The sequence below is a fragment of the Schistocerca gregaria genome, chromosome 9 (genome assembly GCF_023897955.1).
Source record: "Schistocerca gregaria isolate iqSchGreg1 chromosome 9, iqSchGreg1.2, whole genome shotgun sequence".
NCBI classification, from domain to species: domain Eukaryota; kingdom Metazoa; phylum Arthropoda; class Insecta; order Orthoptera; family Acrididae; genus Schistocerca; species Schistocerca gregaria.
Window position 1 is genome coordinate 240,476,629 of NC_064928.1, and position 17,276 is coordinate 240,493,904.

Genomic DNA, 17,276 nt, shown 5'->3' on the forward strand with positions numbered 1-17,276 from the left:
TTTAGTTATCAAAATATCAATTACATTCCTTTTGCCATGCATTGCAGTTGAACGTGGACCTTAAGATTTTGCACTAGTTGAGGTCTGGCAGCCACATAAAACGAGAATAAGGGGGACATGTTAGTATGTAATAACAACATAAGAAGAACTTTGTTTCGTAATTTGCTTTCGTAATGATGTAAAGCCAGGTCGTCTTGTTGGTAACTATTCTCTCGGAAACATTGACATTTATAGTCTGGAAACTTACGTCGCATGCTGACGTTTCTGGTGGCACCACAAGCAACAACACAGAAGCTTCTAAACTGAAGCAATCGGAAATTAAGAAGTAATAAAAGACAAATTTTCGTTATCAAAATATCAATTACATTCCTTTTACCATGCATTGCAGTTGAACGTGGACCTTAATATTTTGCACTAGTCGAGGTCTGGCAGCCACATAAAACAAGAATAATGGGGACGTGTTAGTATGTAATAACAACATAAGAAGAACTCTGTTTCTTCATTTGCTTTTGTAATGATGTTCAGCCAGGTCGTCTTGTTGGTAACTTTTCTCTCGGAAACATTGACATTTATAGTCTGGAAACTTACGTCGCATGCTGACGTTTCTGGTGGCACCACAAGCAACAACACAGAAGCTTCTAAACTGAAGCAATCGGATATTTAGAAGTAATAAAAGACAAGTTTTAGTTATCAAAATTCAATTACATTCCTTTTGCCATACATTGCAGTTGAACGTGGACCTCAAGATTTTGCACTAGTCGAGGTCTGGCAGCCACATAAAACGAGGATAAGGGGGACGTGTTAGTATGTAATAACAACATAAGAAGAACTCTGTTTCGTCATTTGCTTTCGTAATGATGTAAAGCCAGGTCGTCTTGTTGGTAACTTTTCTCTCGCAAACATTGACATTTATAGTCTGGAAACTTACGTCGCATGCTGACGTTTCTGGTAGCACCACAAGCAAGAACACAGAAGCTTCTAAACTGAAGCATTCGGAAATTAAGAAGGAATAAAAGACAAGTTTTAGTTATCAAAATATCAATTACATTCCTTTTGCCATGCATTGCAGTTGAACGTGGACCTTAAGATTTTGCACTAGTCGAGGTCTGGCAGCCACATAAAACGAGAATAAGGGGGACGTGTTAGTATGTAATAACAACATAAGAAGAACTCTGTTTTGTCATCTGCTTTCGTAATGATGTAAAGTCAGGTCGTCTTGTTGGTAACTTTTCTCTCGGAAACATTGTCATTTATAGTCTCGAATCTTATGTCGCATGCTGACGTTTCTGGTGTTACCACAAGCAAGAACACATAAGCTTCTAAACTGAAGCAATCGGAAATTAGGAAGTAATAAAAGACAAGTTTTAGTTATAAAAATATCAATTACATTCCTTTTGCCATGCATTGCAGTTGAGCGTGGACCTTAAGATTTTGCACTACTCGAGGTCTGGTAGCCACATAAAACGAGAATAAGGGGGACGTGTTAGTATGTAATAACAACATAAGAAGAACTCTGTTTCGTCATTTGCTTTCGTAATGATGTAAAGCCAGGTCGTCTTGTTGGTAACTTTTCTCTCGGAAACATTGACATTTATAGTCTGGAAACTTACGTCGCATGCTGACGTTTCTGGTGGCACCACAAGCAACAACACAGAAGCTTCTAAACTGAAGCAATCGGAAATTAAGAAGTAATGAAAGACAAGTTTTAGTTATCAAAATATCAATTACATTCCTTTTGCCATGCATTGCATTAGAACGTGGACCATAAGATTTTGCACTAGTCGAGGTCTGGCAGCCACATAAAACGAGAATAAGGGGGACGTGTTAGTATGTAATAACAACATAAGAAGAACTCTGTTTCGTCATTTGCTTTCGTAATGATGTAAAGCCAGGTCGTCTTGTTGGTAACTTTTCTCTCGGAAACATTGACATTTATATTCTGCAAACTTACGTCGCATGCTGACGTTTCTGGTGGCACCACAAGCAAGAACACAGAAGCTTCTAAACTGAAGCAATCGGAAATTAAGAAGTAATAAAAGACAAGTTTTAGTTATCAAAATATCAATTACATTCCTTTTGCCATGCATTGCAGTTGAACGTGGATCTTAAGATTTTGCACTAGTCGAGGTCTGGCAGCCACATAAAACGAGGATAAGGGGGACGTGTTAGTATGTAATAACAACATAAGAAGAACTCTGTTTCGTCATTTGCTTTCGTAATGATGTAAAGCCAGGTCGTCTTGTTGGTAACTTTTCTCTCGGAAACATTGACATTTATATTCTGCAAACTTACGTCGCATGCTGACGTTTCTGGTGGCACCACAAGCAAGAACACAGAAGCTTCTAAACTGAAGCAATCGGAAATTAAGAAGTAATAAAAGGCAAGTTTTAGTTATCAAAATATCAATTACATTCCTTTTGCCATGCATTGCAGTTGAACGTGACCTTAAGATTTTGCACTAGTCGAGGTCTGGCAGCCACATAACACGAGAATAAGGGGGACATGTTAGTATGTAATAACAACATAAGACGAACTCTGTTTCGTCATTTGCTTTCGTAATTATGTAAAGCCAGGTCGTCTTGTTGGTAACTATTCTCTCGGAAACATTGACATTTATAGTCTGGAAACTTATGTCGCATGCTGACGTTTCTGGTGGCACCACAAGCAAGAACACAGAAGGTTCAAAACTGAAGCAAATCGGAAATTAAGAAGTAATGAAAGACAAGTTTTAGTTATCAAAATATCAATTACATTCCTTTTGCCTTGCATTGCAGTTGAACGTGGACCTTAAGATTTTGCACTAGTCGAGGTCTGGCAGCCACATAAAACGAGAATAAGGGGGACGTGTTAGTATGTAATAACAACATAAGAAGAACTCTGTTTTGTCATCTGCTTTCGTAATGATGTAAAGTCAGGTCGTCTTGTTGGTAACTTTTCTCTCGGAAACATTGTCATTTATAGTCTCGAATCTTATGTCGCATGCTGACGTTTCTGGTGGCACCACAAGCAACAACACAGAAGCTTCTAAACTGAAGCAATCGGAAATTAAGAAGTAATGAAAGACAAGTTTTAGTTATCAAAATATCAATTACATTCCTTTTGCCATGCATTGCATTAGAACGTGGACCATAAGATTTTGCACTAGTCGAGGTCTGGCAGCCACATAAAACGAGAATAAGGGGGACGTGTTAGTATGTAATAACAACATAAGAAGAACTCTGTTTCGTCATTTGCTTTCGTAATGATGTAAAGCCAGGTCGTCTTGTTGGTAACTTTTCTCTCGGAAACATTGACATTTATATTCTGCAAACTTACGTCGCATGCTGACGTTTCTGGTGGCACCACAAGCAAGAACACAGAAGCTTCTAAACTGAAGCAATCGGAAATTAAGAAGTAATAAAAGACAAGTTTTAGTTATCAAAATATCAGTTACATTCCTTTTGCCATGCATTGCAGTTGAACGTGGATCTTAAGATTTTGCACTAGTCGAGGTCTGGCAGCCACATAAAACGAGGATAAGGGGGACGTGTTAGTATGTAATAACAACATAAGAAGAACTCTGTTTCGTCATTTGCTTTCGTAATGATGTAAAGCCAGGTCGTCTTGTTGGTAACTTTTCTCTCGGAAACATTGACATTTATATTCTGCAAACTTACGTCGCATGCTGACGTTTCTGGTGGCACCACAAGCAAGAACACAGAAGCTTCTAAACTGAAGCAATCGGAAATTAAGAAGTAATAAAAGGCAAGTTTTAGTTATCAAAATATCAATTACATTCCTTTTGCCATGCATTGCAGTTGAACGTGACCTTAAGATTTTGCACTAGTCGAGGTCTGGCAGCCACATAACACGAGAATAAGGGGGACATGTCAGTATGTAATAACAACATAAGACGAACTCTGTTTCGTCATTTGCTTTCGTAATTATGTAAAGCCAGGTCGTCTTGTTGGTAACTATTCTCTCGGAAACATTGACATTTATAGTCTGGAAACTTATGTCGCATGCTGACGTTTCTGGTGGCACCACAAGCAAGAACACAGAAGGTTCAAAACTGAAGCAAATCGGAAATTAAGAAGTAATGAAAGACAAGTTTTAGTTATCAAAATATCAATTACATTCCTTTTGCCTTGCATTGCAGTTGAACGTGGACCTTAAGATTTTGCACTAGTCGAGGTCTGGCAGCCACATAAAACGAGAATAAGGGGGACGTGTTAGTATGTAATAACAACATAAGAAGAACTCTGTTTCGTCATTTGCTTTCGTAATGATGTAAAGCCAGGTCGTCTTGTTGTTAACTTTTCTCTCGGAAACATTGACATTTATAGTCTGGAAACTTAAGTCGCATGCCGACGTTTCTGGTGGCACCACAAGCAAGAACACAGAAGCTTCTAAACTAAGCAATCGGAAATTAAGAAGGGATAAAAGACAAGTTTTAGTTATCAAAATATCAATTACATTCCTTTTGCCATGGATTGCAGTTGAACGTGGACCTTAAGATTTTGCACTAGTCGAGTTGTGGCAGCCACGTAAAACGTGAATAAGGGGGACGTGTTAGTATGTAATAACAACATAAGAAGAACTCTGTTTCGTCATTTGCTTTCGTAATGATGTAAAGCCAGGTCGTCTTGTTGGTAACTTTTCTCTCGGAAGCATTGACATTTATAGTCTGGAAACTTACGTCGCATGCTGACGTTTCTGGTGGCACCACAAGCAAGATCACTGAAGCTTCTAAACAGAAGCAATCGGAAATTAGGAAGTAATAAAAGACAAGTTTTAGTTATAAAAATATCAATTACATTCCTTTTGCCATGCATTGCAGTTGAACGTGGACCTTAAGATTTTGCATTACTCGAGGTCTGGCAGCCACATAAAACGAGAATAAGGGGGACGTGTTAGTATGTAATAACAACATAAGAAGAACTCTGTTTCGTCATTTGCTTTCGTAATGATGTAATGCCAGGTCGTCTTGTTGGTAACTTTTCTCTCGGAAACATTGACATTTATAGTCTGGAAACTTACGTCGCATGCTGACGTTTCTGGTGGCAGCACAAGCAAGAACACAAAAGCTTCTAAACTGAAGCAATTGGAAATTAAGAAGTAATAAAAGACAAGTTTTAGTTATCAAAATATCAATTACATTCTTTTTGCCATGCATTGCATTAGAACGTGGACCATAAGATTTTGCACTAGTCGAGGTCTGGCAGCCACATAAAACGAGAATAAGGGGGACGTGTTAGTATGTAATAACAACATAAGAAGAACTCTGTTTCGTCATTTGCTTTCGTAATGATGTAAAGCCAGGTCGTCTTGTTGGTAACTTTTCTCTCGGAAACATTGACATTTATATTCTGCAAACTTACGTCGCATGCTGATGTTTCTGGTGGCACTACAAGCAGGAACACAGAAGCTTCTAAACTGAAGCAATCGGAAATTAAGAAGTAATAAAAGACAAGTTTTAGTTATCATAATATAAATTACATTCCTTTTGCCATACATTGCAGTTGAACGTGGACCTTAAGATTTTGCACTAGTCGAGGTCTGGCTGCCACATAAAACAAGAATAAGGGGGACGTGTTAGTGTGTAATAACAACATAAGAAGAACTCTGTTTCGTCATTTGCTTTTGTAATGATATTCAGCCAGGTCGTCTTGTTGGTAACTTTTCTCTCGGAAACATTGACATTTATAGTCTGGAAACTTACGTCGCATGCTGACGTTTCTGGTGGCACCACAAGCAACAACACAGAAGCTTCTAAACTGAAGCAATCGGAAATTAAGAAGTAATAAAAGACAAGTTTTAGTTATAAAATTATCAATTACATTCCTTTTGCCATGCATTGCAGTTGAGCGTGGACCTTAAGATTTTGCACTACTCGAGGTCTGGTAGCCACATAAAACGAGAATAAGGGGGACATGTTAGTATGTAATAACAACATAAGAAGAACTGTGTTTCTTAATTTGCTTTCGTAATGATGTAAAGCCAGGTCGTCTTGTTGGTAACTTTTCTCTCGGAAACATTGACATTTATAGTCTGGAAACTTACGTCGCATGCTGACGTTTCTGGTGGCACCACAAGCAACAACACAGAAGCTTCTAAACTGAAGCAATCGGAAATTAAGAAGTAATGAAAGACAAGTTTTAGTTATCAAAATATCAATTACATTCCTTTTGCTATGCATTGCAGTTGAACGTGGACCTTAAGATTTTGCACTAGTCGAATTCTGGCTGCCACATAAAACGAGAATAAGGGGGACGTGTTAGTATGTAATAACAACATAAGAAGAACTCTGTTTCGTCATTTGTTTTCGTAATGATGTAAAGCCAGGTCGTCTTGTTGGTAACTTTTCTCTCGGAAACATTGATATTTATAGTCTGGAAACTTACGTCGCATGCTGACGTTTCTGTTAGCACCACAAGCAAGAACACAGAAGCTTCTAAACTGAAGCAATCGGAAATTAAGAAGGAATAAAAGACAAGTTTTAGTTATCAAAATATCAATTACATTCCTTTTGCCATGCATTGCAGTTGAACGTGGACCTTAAGATTTTGCACTAGTCGAGGTCTGGCAGCCACATAAAACGAGAATAAGGGGGACGTGTTAGTATGTAATAACAACATAAGAAGAACTCTGTTTCGTCATTTGCTTTCGTAATGATGTTAAGCCAGGTCGTCTTGTTGGTAACTTTTCTCTCGGAAACATTGACATTTATAGTATGGAAATTTACGTCGCATGCTGACGTTTCTGGTGGCACCACAAGCAAGAACACAGAAGCTTCTAAACTGAAGCAATCGGAAATTAGGAAGTAATAAAAGACAAGTTTTAGTTATAAAAATATCAATTACTTTCCTTTTGCCATGCATTGCAGTTGAGCGTGGACCTTAAGATTTTGCACTACTCGAGGTCTCGTAGCCACATAAAACGAGAATAAGGGGGACGTGTTAGTATGTAATAACAACATAAGAAGAACTCTGTTTCGTCATTTGCTTTCGTAATGATGTAAAGCCAGGTCGTCTTGTTGGTAACTTTTCTCTCGGAAACATTGACATTTATAGTCTGGAAACTTACGTCGCATGCTGACGTTTCTGGTGGCACCACAAGCAACAACACAGAAGCTTCTAAACTGAAGCAATCGGAAATTAAGAAGTAATGAAAGACAAGTTTTAGTTATCAAAATATCAATTACATTCCTTTTGCTATGCATTGCAGTTGAACGTGGACCTTAAGATTTTGCACTAGTCGAGGTCTGGCAGCCACATAAAACGAGAATAAGGGGGATGTGTTAGTATGTAATAACAACATAAGAAGAACTCTGTTTCGTCATTTGCTTTCGTAATGATGTAAAGCCAGGTCGTCTTGTTGGTAACTTTTCTCTCGGAAACATTGACATTTATAGTCTGCAAACTTACGTCGCATGCTGACGTTTCTGGTGGCACCACAAGCAAGAAAACAGAAGCTTCTAAACTGAAGCAATCGGAAATTAGGAAGTAATAAAAGACAAGTTTTAGTTATAAAAATATCAATTACATTCCTTTTGCCATGCATTGCAGTTGAACGTGGACCTTAAGATTTTGCACTACTCGAGGTCTGGCAGCCACATAAAACGAGAATAAGGGGGACGTGTTAGTATGTAATAACAACATAAGAAGAACTCTGTTTCGTCATTTGCTTTCGTAATGATGTAAAGCCAGGTCGTCTTGTTGGTAACTTTTCTCTCGGAAACATTGACATTTATAGTCTGGAAACTTACGTCGCATGCTGAAGTTTCTGGTGCCACCACAAGCAACAACACAGAAGCTTCTAAACTGAAGCAATCGGAAATTAAGAAGTAATAAAAGACAAGTTTTAGTTATCAAAATATCAATTACATTCCTTTTGCCATGCATTGCATTAGAACGTGGACAATAAGATTTTGCACTAGTCGAGGTCTGGCAGCCACATAAAACGAGAATAAGGGGGACGTGTTAGTATGTAATAACAACATAAGAAGAACTCTGTTTCGTCATTTGCTTTCGTAATGATGTAAAGCCAGGTCGTCTTGTTGGTAACTTTTCTCTCGGAAACATTGACATTTATATTCTGCAAACTTACGTCGCATGCTGACGTTTCTGGTGGCACCACAAGCAAGAACACAGAAGCTTCTAAACTGAAGCAATCGGAAATTAAGAAGTAATAAAAGGCAAGTTTTAGTTATCAAAATATCAATTACATTCCTTTTGCCATGCATTGCAGTTGAACGTGACCTTAAGATTTTGCACTAGTCGAGGTCTGGCAGCCACATAAAACGAGAATAAGGGGGACATGTTAGTATGTAATAACAACATAAGACGAACTCTGTTTCGTCATTTGCTTTCGTAATTATGTAAAGCCAGGTCGTCTTGTTGGTAACTATTCTCTCGGAAACATTGACATTTATAGTCTGGAAACTTATGTCGCATGCTGACGTTTCTGGTGGCACCACAAGCAAGAACACCGAAGGTTCATCCTTTTGCCATGCATTGCAGTTGAACGTGGACCTTAAGATTTTGCACTAGTCGAGGTCTGGCAGCCACATAAAACGAGAATAAGGGGGACGTGTTAGTATGTAATAACAACATAAGAAGAACTCTGTTTCGTCATTTGCTTTCGTAATGATGTAAAGCCAGGTCGTCTTGTTGTTAACTTTTCTCTCGGAAACATTGACATTTATAGTCTGGAAACTTAAGTCGCATGCTGACGTTTCTGGTGGCACCACAAGCAAGAACACAGAAGCTTCTAAACTAAGCAATCGGAAATTAAGAAGGGATAAAAGACAAGTTTTAGTTATCAAAATATCAATTACATTCCTTTTGCCATGGATTGCAGTTGAACGTGGACCTTAAGATTTTGCACCAGTCGAGTTCTGGCAGCCACGTAAAACGTGAATAAGGGGGACGTGTTAGTATGTAATAACAACATAAGAAGAACTCTGTTTCGTCATTTGCTTTCGTAATGATGTAAAGCCAGGTCGTCTTGTTGGTAACTTTTCTTTTGGAAACATTGACATTTATAGCCTGGAAACTTACGTCGCATGCTGACGTTTCTGGTGGCACCACAAGCAAGAACACAGAAGCTTCTAAACTGAAGCAATCGGAAATTAGGAAGTAATAAAAGACAAGTTTTAGTTATAAAAATATCAATTACATTCCTTTTGCCATGCATTGCAGTTGAACGTGGACCTTAAGATTTTGCACTACTCGAGGTCTGGCAGCCACATAAAACGAGAATAAGGGGGACGTGTTAGTATGTAATAACAACATAAGAAGAACTCTGTTTCGTCATTTGCTTTCGTAATGATGTAAAGCCAGGTCGTCTTGTTGGTAACTTTTCTCTCGGAAACATTGACATTTATAGTCTGGAAACTTACGTCGCATGCTGACGTTTCTGGTGGCACCACAAGCAAGAACACAAAAGCTTCTAAACTGAAGCAATCGGAAATTAAGAAGTAATAAAAGACAAGTTTTAGTTATCAAAATATCAATTACATTCCTTTTGCCATGCATTGCATTAGAACGTGGACCATAAGATTTTGCACTAGTCGAGGTCTGGCAGCCACATAAAACGAGAATAAGGGGGACGTGTTAGTATGTAATAACAACATAAGAAGAACTCTGTTTCGTCATTTGCTTTCGTAATGATGTAAAGCCAGGTCGTCTTGTTGGTAACTTTTCTCTCGGAAACATTGACATTTATATTCTGCAAACTTACGTCGCATGCTGACGTTTCTGGTGGCACCACAAGCAGGAACACAGAAGCTTCTAAAGTGAAGCAATCGGAAATTAAGAAGTAATAAAAAACAAGTTTTAGTTATCAAAATATCAATTACATTCCTTTTGCCATACATTGCAGTTGAACGTGGACCTTAAGATTTTGCACTTGTCGAGGTCTGGCTGCCACATAAAACAAGAATAAGGGGGACGTGTTAGTGTGTAATAACAACATAAGAAGAACTCTGTTTCGTCATTTGCTTTTGTAATGATATTCAGCCAGGTCGTCTTGTTGGTAACTTTTCTCTCGGAAACATTGACATTTATAGTCTGGAAACTTACGTCGCATGCTGACGTTTCTGGTGGCACCACAAGCAACAACACAGAAGCTTCTAAACTGAAGCAATCGGAAATTAAGAAGTAATAAAAGACAAGTTTTAGTTATAAAATTATCAATTACATTCCTTTTGCCATGCATTGCAGTTGAGCGTGGACCTTAAGATTTTGCACTACTCGAGGTCTGGTAGCCACATAAAACGAGAATAAGGGGGACGTGTTAGTATGTAATAACAACATAAGAAGAACTCTGTTTCGTCATTTGCTTTCGTAGTGATATTAAGCCAGGTCGTCTTGTTGGTAACTTTTCTCTCGGAAACATTGACATTTATAGTCTGGAAACTTACGTCGCATGCTGACGTTTCTGGTGGCACCACAAGCAACAACACAGAAGCTTCTAAACTGAAGCAATCGGAAATTAAGAAGTAATGAAAGACAAGTTTTAGTTATCAAAATATCAATTACATTCCTTTTGCTATGCATTGCAGTTGAACGTGGACCTTAAGATTTTGCACTAGTCGAGGTCTGGCTGCCACATAAAACGAGAATAAGGGGGACGTGTTAGTATGTAATAACAACATAAGAAGAACTCTGTTTCGTCATTTGTTTTCGTAATGATGTAAAGCCAGGTCGTCTTGTGGGTAACTTTTCTCTCGGAAACATTGATATTTATAGTCTGGAAACTTACGTCGCATGCTGACGTTTCTGTTAGCACCACAAGCAAGAACACAGAAGCTTGTAAACTGAAGCAATCGGAAATTAAGAAGGAATAAAAGACAAGTTTTAGTTATCAAAATATCAATTACATTCCTTTTGCCATGCATTGCAGTTGAACGTGGACCTTAAGATTTTGCACTAGTCGAGGTCTGGCAGCCACATAAAACGAGAATAAGGGGGACGTGTTAGTATGTAATAACAGCATAAGAAGAACTCTGTTTCGTCATTTGCTTTCGTAATGATGTTAAACCAGGTCGTCTTGTTGGTAACTTTTCTCTCGGAAACATTGACATTTATAGTATGGAAATTTACGTCGCATGCTGACGTTTCTGGTGGCACCACAAGCAAGAACACAGAAGCTTCTAAACTGAAGCAATCGGAAATTAGGAAGTAATAAAAGACAAGTTTTAGTTATCAAAATATCAATTACATTCCTTTTGCCATGCATTGCAGTTGAGCGTGGACCTTAAGATTTTGCACTACTCGAGGTCTGGTAGCCACATAAAACGAGAATAAGGGGGACGTGTTAGTATGTAATAACAACATAAGAAGAACTCTGTTTCGTCATTTGCTTTCGTAATGATGTAAAGCCAGGTCGTCTTGTTGGTAACTTTTCTCTCGGAAACATTGACATTTATAGTCTGGAAACTTACGTCGCATGCTGACGTTTCTGGTGGCACCACAAGCAACAACACAGAAGCTTCTAAACAGAAGCAATCGGAAATTAAGAAGTAATGAAAGACAAGTTTTAGTTATCAAAATATCAATTACATTCCTTTTGCTATGCATTGCAGTTGAACGTGGACCTTAAGATTTTGCACTAGTCGAGGTCTGCCTGCCACATAAAACGAGAATAAGGGGGACGTGTTAGTATGTAATAACAACATAAGAAGAACTCTGTTTCGTCATTTGCTTTCGTAATGATGTAAAGCCAGGTCGTCTTGTTGGTAACTTTTCTCTCGGAAACATTGACATTTATAGTCTGCAAACTTACGTCGCATGCTGACGTTTCTGGTGGCACCACAAGCAAGAACACAGAAGCTTCTAAACTGAAGCAATCGGAAATTAGGAAGTAATAAAAGGCAAGTTTTAGTTATCAAAATATCAATTACATTCCTTTTGCTATGCATTGCAGTTGAACGTGACCTTAAGATTTTGCACTAGTCGAGGTCTGGCAGCCACATAAAACGAGAATAAGGGGGACATGTTAGTATGTAATAACAACATAAGACGAACTCTGTTTCGTCATTTGCTTTCGTAATGATGTAAAGCCAGGTCGTCTTGTTGGTAACTATTCTCTCGGAAACATTGACATTTATAGTCTGGAAACTTATGTCGCATGCTGACGTTTCTGGTGGCACCACAAGCAAGAACACAGAAGGTTCAAAACTGAAGCAAATCGGAAATTAAGAAGGAATAAAAGACAAGTTTTAGTTATCAAAATATCAATTACATTCCTTTTGCCATGCATTGCAGTTGAACGTGGACCTTAAGATTTTGCACTAGTCGAGGTCTGGCAGCCACATAAAACGAGAATAAGGGGGACGTGTTAGTATGTAATAACAACATAAGAAGAACTCTGTTTCGTCATTTGCTTGAGTAATGATGTAAAGCCAGGTCGTCTTGTTGGTAACTATTCTCTCGGAAACATTGACATTTATAGTCTGGAAACTTATGTCGCATGCTGACGTTTCTGGTGGCACCACAAGCAAGAACACAGAAGGTTCAAAACTGAAGCAAATCGGAAATTAAGAAGTAATGAAAGACAAGTTTTAGTTATCAAAATATCAACTACATTCCTTTTGCCATGCATTGCAGTTGAACGTGGACCTTAAGATTTTGCACTAGTCGAGGTCTGGCAGCCACATAAAACGAGAATAAGGGGGACGTGTTAGTATGTAATAACAACATAAGAAGAACTCTGTTTCGTCATTTGCTTTCGTAATGATGTAAAGCCAGGTCGTCTTGTTGGTAACTTTTCTCTCGGAAACATTGACATTTATAGTCTGGAAACTTACATCGCATGCCGACGTTTCTGGTGGCACCACAAGCAAGAACACAGAAGCTTCTAAACTGAAGCAATCGGAAATTAAGAAGTAATAAAAGACAAGTTTTCGTTATCAAAATATCAATTACATTCCTTTTACCATGCATTGCAGTTGAATGTGGACCTTAAGATTTTGCACTAGTCGAGGTCTGGCAGCCACATAAAACGAGAATATGGGGGACGTGTTAGTATGTAATAACAACATAAGAAGAACTCTGTTTCGTCATTTGCTTTTGTAATGATTTTCAGCCAGGTCGTCTTGTTGGTAACTTTTCTCTCGGAAACATTGACATTTATAGTCTGGAAACTTACGTCGCATGCTGACGTTTCTGGTGGCACCACAAGCAACAACACAGAAGCTTCTAAACTGAAGCAATCGGAAATTAAGAAGTAATAAAAGACAAGTTTTAGTTATCAAAATTCAATTACATTCCTTTTGCCATACATTGCAGTTGAACATGGACCTTAAGATTTTGCACTAGTCGAGGTCTGGCAGCCACATAAAACGAGGATAAGGGGGACGTGTTAGTATGTAATAACAACATAAGAAGAACTCTGTTTCGTCATTTGCTTTCGTAATGATGTAAAGCCAGGTCGTCTTGTTGGTAACTTTTCTCTCGGAAACATTGACATTTATAGTCTGGAAACTTACGTCGCATGCTGACGTTTCTGGTAGCACCACAAGCAAGAACACAGAAGCTTCTAAACTGAAGCAATCGGAAATTAAGAAGGAATAAAAGACAAGTTTTAGTTATCAAAATATCAATTACATTCCTTTTGCCATGCATTGCAGTTGAACGTGGACCTTAAGATTTTGCACTAGTCGAGGTCTGGCAGCCACATAAAACGAGAATAAGGGGGACGTGTTAGTATGTAATAACAACATAAGAAGAACTCTGTTTCGTCATTTGCTTTCGTAATGATGTTAAGCCAGGTCGTCTTGTTGGTAACTTTTCTCTCGGAAACATTGACATTTATAGTCTGGAAACTTACGTCGCATGCTGACGTTTCTGGTGGCACCACAAGCAAGAACACAGAAGCTTCTAAACTAAAGCAATCGGAAATTAAGAAGTAATGAAAGACAAGTTTTAGTTATCAAAATATCAATTACATTCCTTTTGCTATGCATTGCAGTTGAACGTGGACCTTAAGATTTTGCACTAGTCGAGGTCTGGCAGCCACATAAAACGAGAATAAGTGCAACGGGTTAGTATGTAATAACAACATAAGAAGAATTCTGTTTCGTCATTTGCTTTCGTAATGATGTAAAGCCAGGTCGTCTTGTTGGTAACTTTTCTCTCGGAAACATTGACATTTATAGTCTGGAAACTTACGTCGCATGCTGACGTTTCTGGTGGCACCACAAGCAAGAACACAGAAGCTTCAAAACCGAAGCAAATCGTAAATTAATAAGTAATGAAAGACAAGTTTCAGTTATCAAAATATCAATTACATTCCTTTTGCCATGCATTGCAGTTGAACGTGGACCTTAAGATTTTGCACTAGTCGAGGTCTGGCAGCCACATAAAACGAGAATAAGGGGGACGTGTTAGTATGTAATAACAACATAAGAAGAACTCTGTTGCGTCATTTGCTTTCGTAATGATGTTAAGCCAGGTCGTCTTGTTGGTAACTTTTCTCTCGGAAACATTGACATTTATAGTCTGGAAACTTACGTCGCATGCTGACGTTTCTGGTGGCACCACAAGCAAGAACACAGAAGCTTCAAAACCGAAGCAAATCGTAAATTAAGAAGTAATGAAAGACAAGTTTCAGTTATCAAAATATCAATTACAATCCTTTTGCCATGCATTGCAGTTGAACGTGGACCTTAAGATTTTGCACTAGTCGAGGTCTGGCAGCCACATAAAACGAGAATAAGGGGGACGTGTTAGTATGTAATAACAACATAAGAAGAACTCTGTTTCGTCATTTGCTTTCGTAATGATGTTAAGCCAGGTCGTCTTGTTGGTAATTTTTCTCTCGGAATCATTGAAATTTATGGTCTGGAAACTTACGTCGCATGCTGACGTTTCTGGTGGCACCACAAGCAAGAACACAGAAGCTTCTAAACTGAAGCAATCGGAAATTAAGAAGTAATAAAAGACAAGTTTTAGTTATCAAAATATCAATTACATTCCTTTTGCCATGCATTGCAGTTGAACGTTGACCTTAAGATTTTGCAATAGTCGAGGTCTGGCAGCCATATAAAACGAGAATAAGGGGGACGTGTTAGTATGAAATAACAACATAAGAAGAACTCTGTTTCGTCATTTGGTTTCACAATGATTTAAAGCCAGGTCGTCTTGTTGGTAACTTTTCTCTCGGAAACATTGACATTTATAGTCTGGAAACTTACGTCGCATGCTGACGTTTCTGGTGGCACCACAAGCAAGAACACAGAAGCTTCAAAACCGAAGCAAATCGTAAATTAATAAGTAATGAAAGACAAGTTTCAGTTATCAAAATATCAATTACATTCCTTTTGCCATGCATTGCAGTTGAACGTGGACCTTAAGATTTTGCACTAGTCGAGGTCTGGCAGCCACATAAAACGAGAATAAGGGGGACGTGTTAGTATGTAATAACAACATAAGAAGAACTCTGTTGCGTCATTTGCTTTCGTAATGATGTTAAGCCAGGTCGTCTTGTTGGTAACTTTTCTCTCGGAAACATTGACATTTATAGTCTGGAAACTTACGTCGCATGCTGACGTTTCTGGTGGCACCACAAGCAAGAACACAGAAGCTTCAAAACCGAAGCAAATCGTAAATTAAGAAGTAATGAAAGACAAGTTTCAGTTATCAAAATATCAATTACAATCCTTTTGCCATGCATTGCAGTTGAACGTGGACCTTAAGATTTTGCAATAGTCGAGGTCTGGCAGCCACATAAAACGAGAATAAGGGGGACGTGTTAGTATGAAATAACAACATAAGAAGAACTCTGTTTCGTCATTTGGTTTCATAATGATTTAAAGCCAGGTCGTCTTGTTGGTAACTTTTCTCTCGGAAACATTGACATTTATAGTCTGGAAACTTACGTCGCATGCTGACGTTTCTGGTGGCACCACAAGCAAGAACACAGAAGCTTCTAAACTGAAGCAATCGGATGTTAAGAAGTAATGAAAGACAAGTTTCAGTTATCAAAATATTAATTACATTCCTTTTGTCATGCATTGCAGTTGAACGTGGACCTTAAGATTTTGCACTAGTCGAGGTCTGGCAGCCACATAAAACGAGAATATGGGGGACGTGTTAGTATGTAATAAGAACAAAAGAAGAACTCTGTTTCGTCATTTGCTTTCGTAATGATGTTAAGCCAAGTCGTCTTGTTGGTAACTTTTCTCTCGGAAACATTGATATTTATAGTCTTGAAACTTACGTCGCATGCTGACGTTTTTGGTGGCACCACAAGCAACAACTCAGAAGCTTCTAAACTAAAGCAAACGGATATTAAGAAGTAATAAAAGACAAGTTTTAGTTATCAAATAATCAATTACATTCCTTTTGCCATGCATTGCAGTTGAACGTGGACCTTAAGGTTTTGCACTAGTTGAGGTTTGGCAGCCACATAATAGGAGAATAAGGGGGACGTGTTAGTATGTAATAACAACATAAGAAGAACTCTGTTTCGTCATTTGCTTTCATAATGATGTAAAGCCAGGTCGTCTTGTTGGTAACTTTTCTCTTGGAAACATAGACATTTATAATCTTGACGTCGCATGCTGACGTTTCTGGTGGCACCACAAGCAACAACACAGAAGCTTCTAAACTGAAGCAATTGGAAATTAAGAAGTAATAAAAGACAAGTTTTAGTTATCAAAATATCAATTACATTCCTTTTGCCATGCATTGCAGTTGAACGTGGACCTTAAGATTTTGCACTAGTCGAGGTCTGGCAGCCACATAAAACGAGAATAAGGGGGACGTGTTAGTATGTAATAACAACATAAGAAGAACTCTGTTTCGTCATTTGCTTTCGTAATGATGTAAAGCCAGGTCGTCATGTTGGTAACTTTTCTCTCGGAAACATTGACATTTTTAGTCTGGAAACTTACGTCGCATGCTAACGTTTCTGGTGGCACCACAAGCAACAACACAGAAGCTTCTAAACTGAAGCAATCGGAAATTAAGAAGTAATAAAAGACAAGTTTTAGTTATCAAAATATCAATTACATTCCTTTTGCCATGCATTGCAGTTGAACGTGGACCTTAAGATTTTGCACTAGTCGAGGTCTGGCAGCCACATAAAACGAGAATAAGGGGGACGTGTTAGTATGTAATAACAACATAAGAAGAACTCTGTTTTGTCATCTGCTTTCGTAATGATGTAAAGTCAGGTCGTCTTGTTGGTAACTTTTCTCTCGGAAACATTGAAATTTATAGTCTGGAAACTTACGTCGCATGCTGACGTTTCTGGTGGCACCACAAGCAAGAACACAGAAGCTTCTA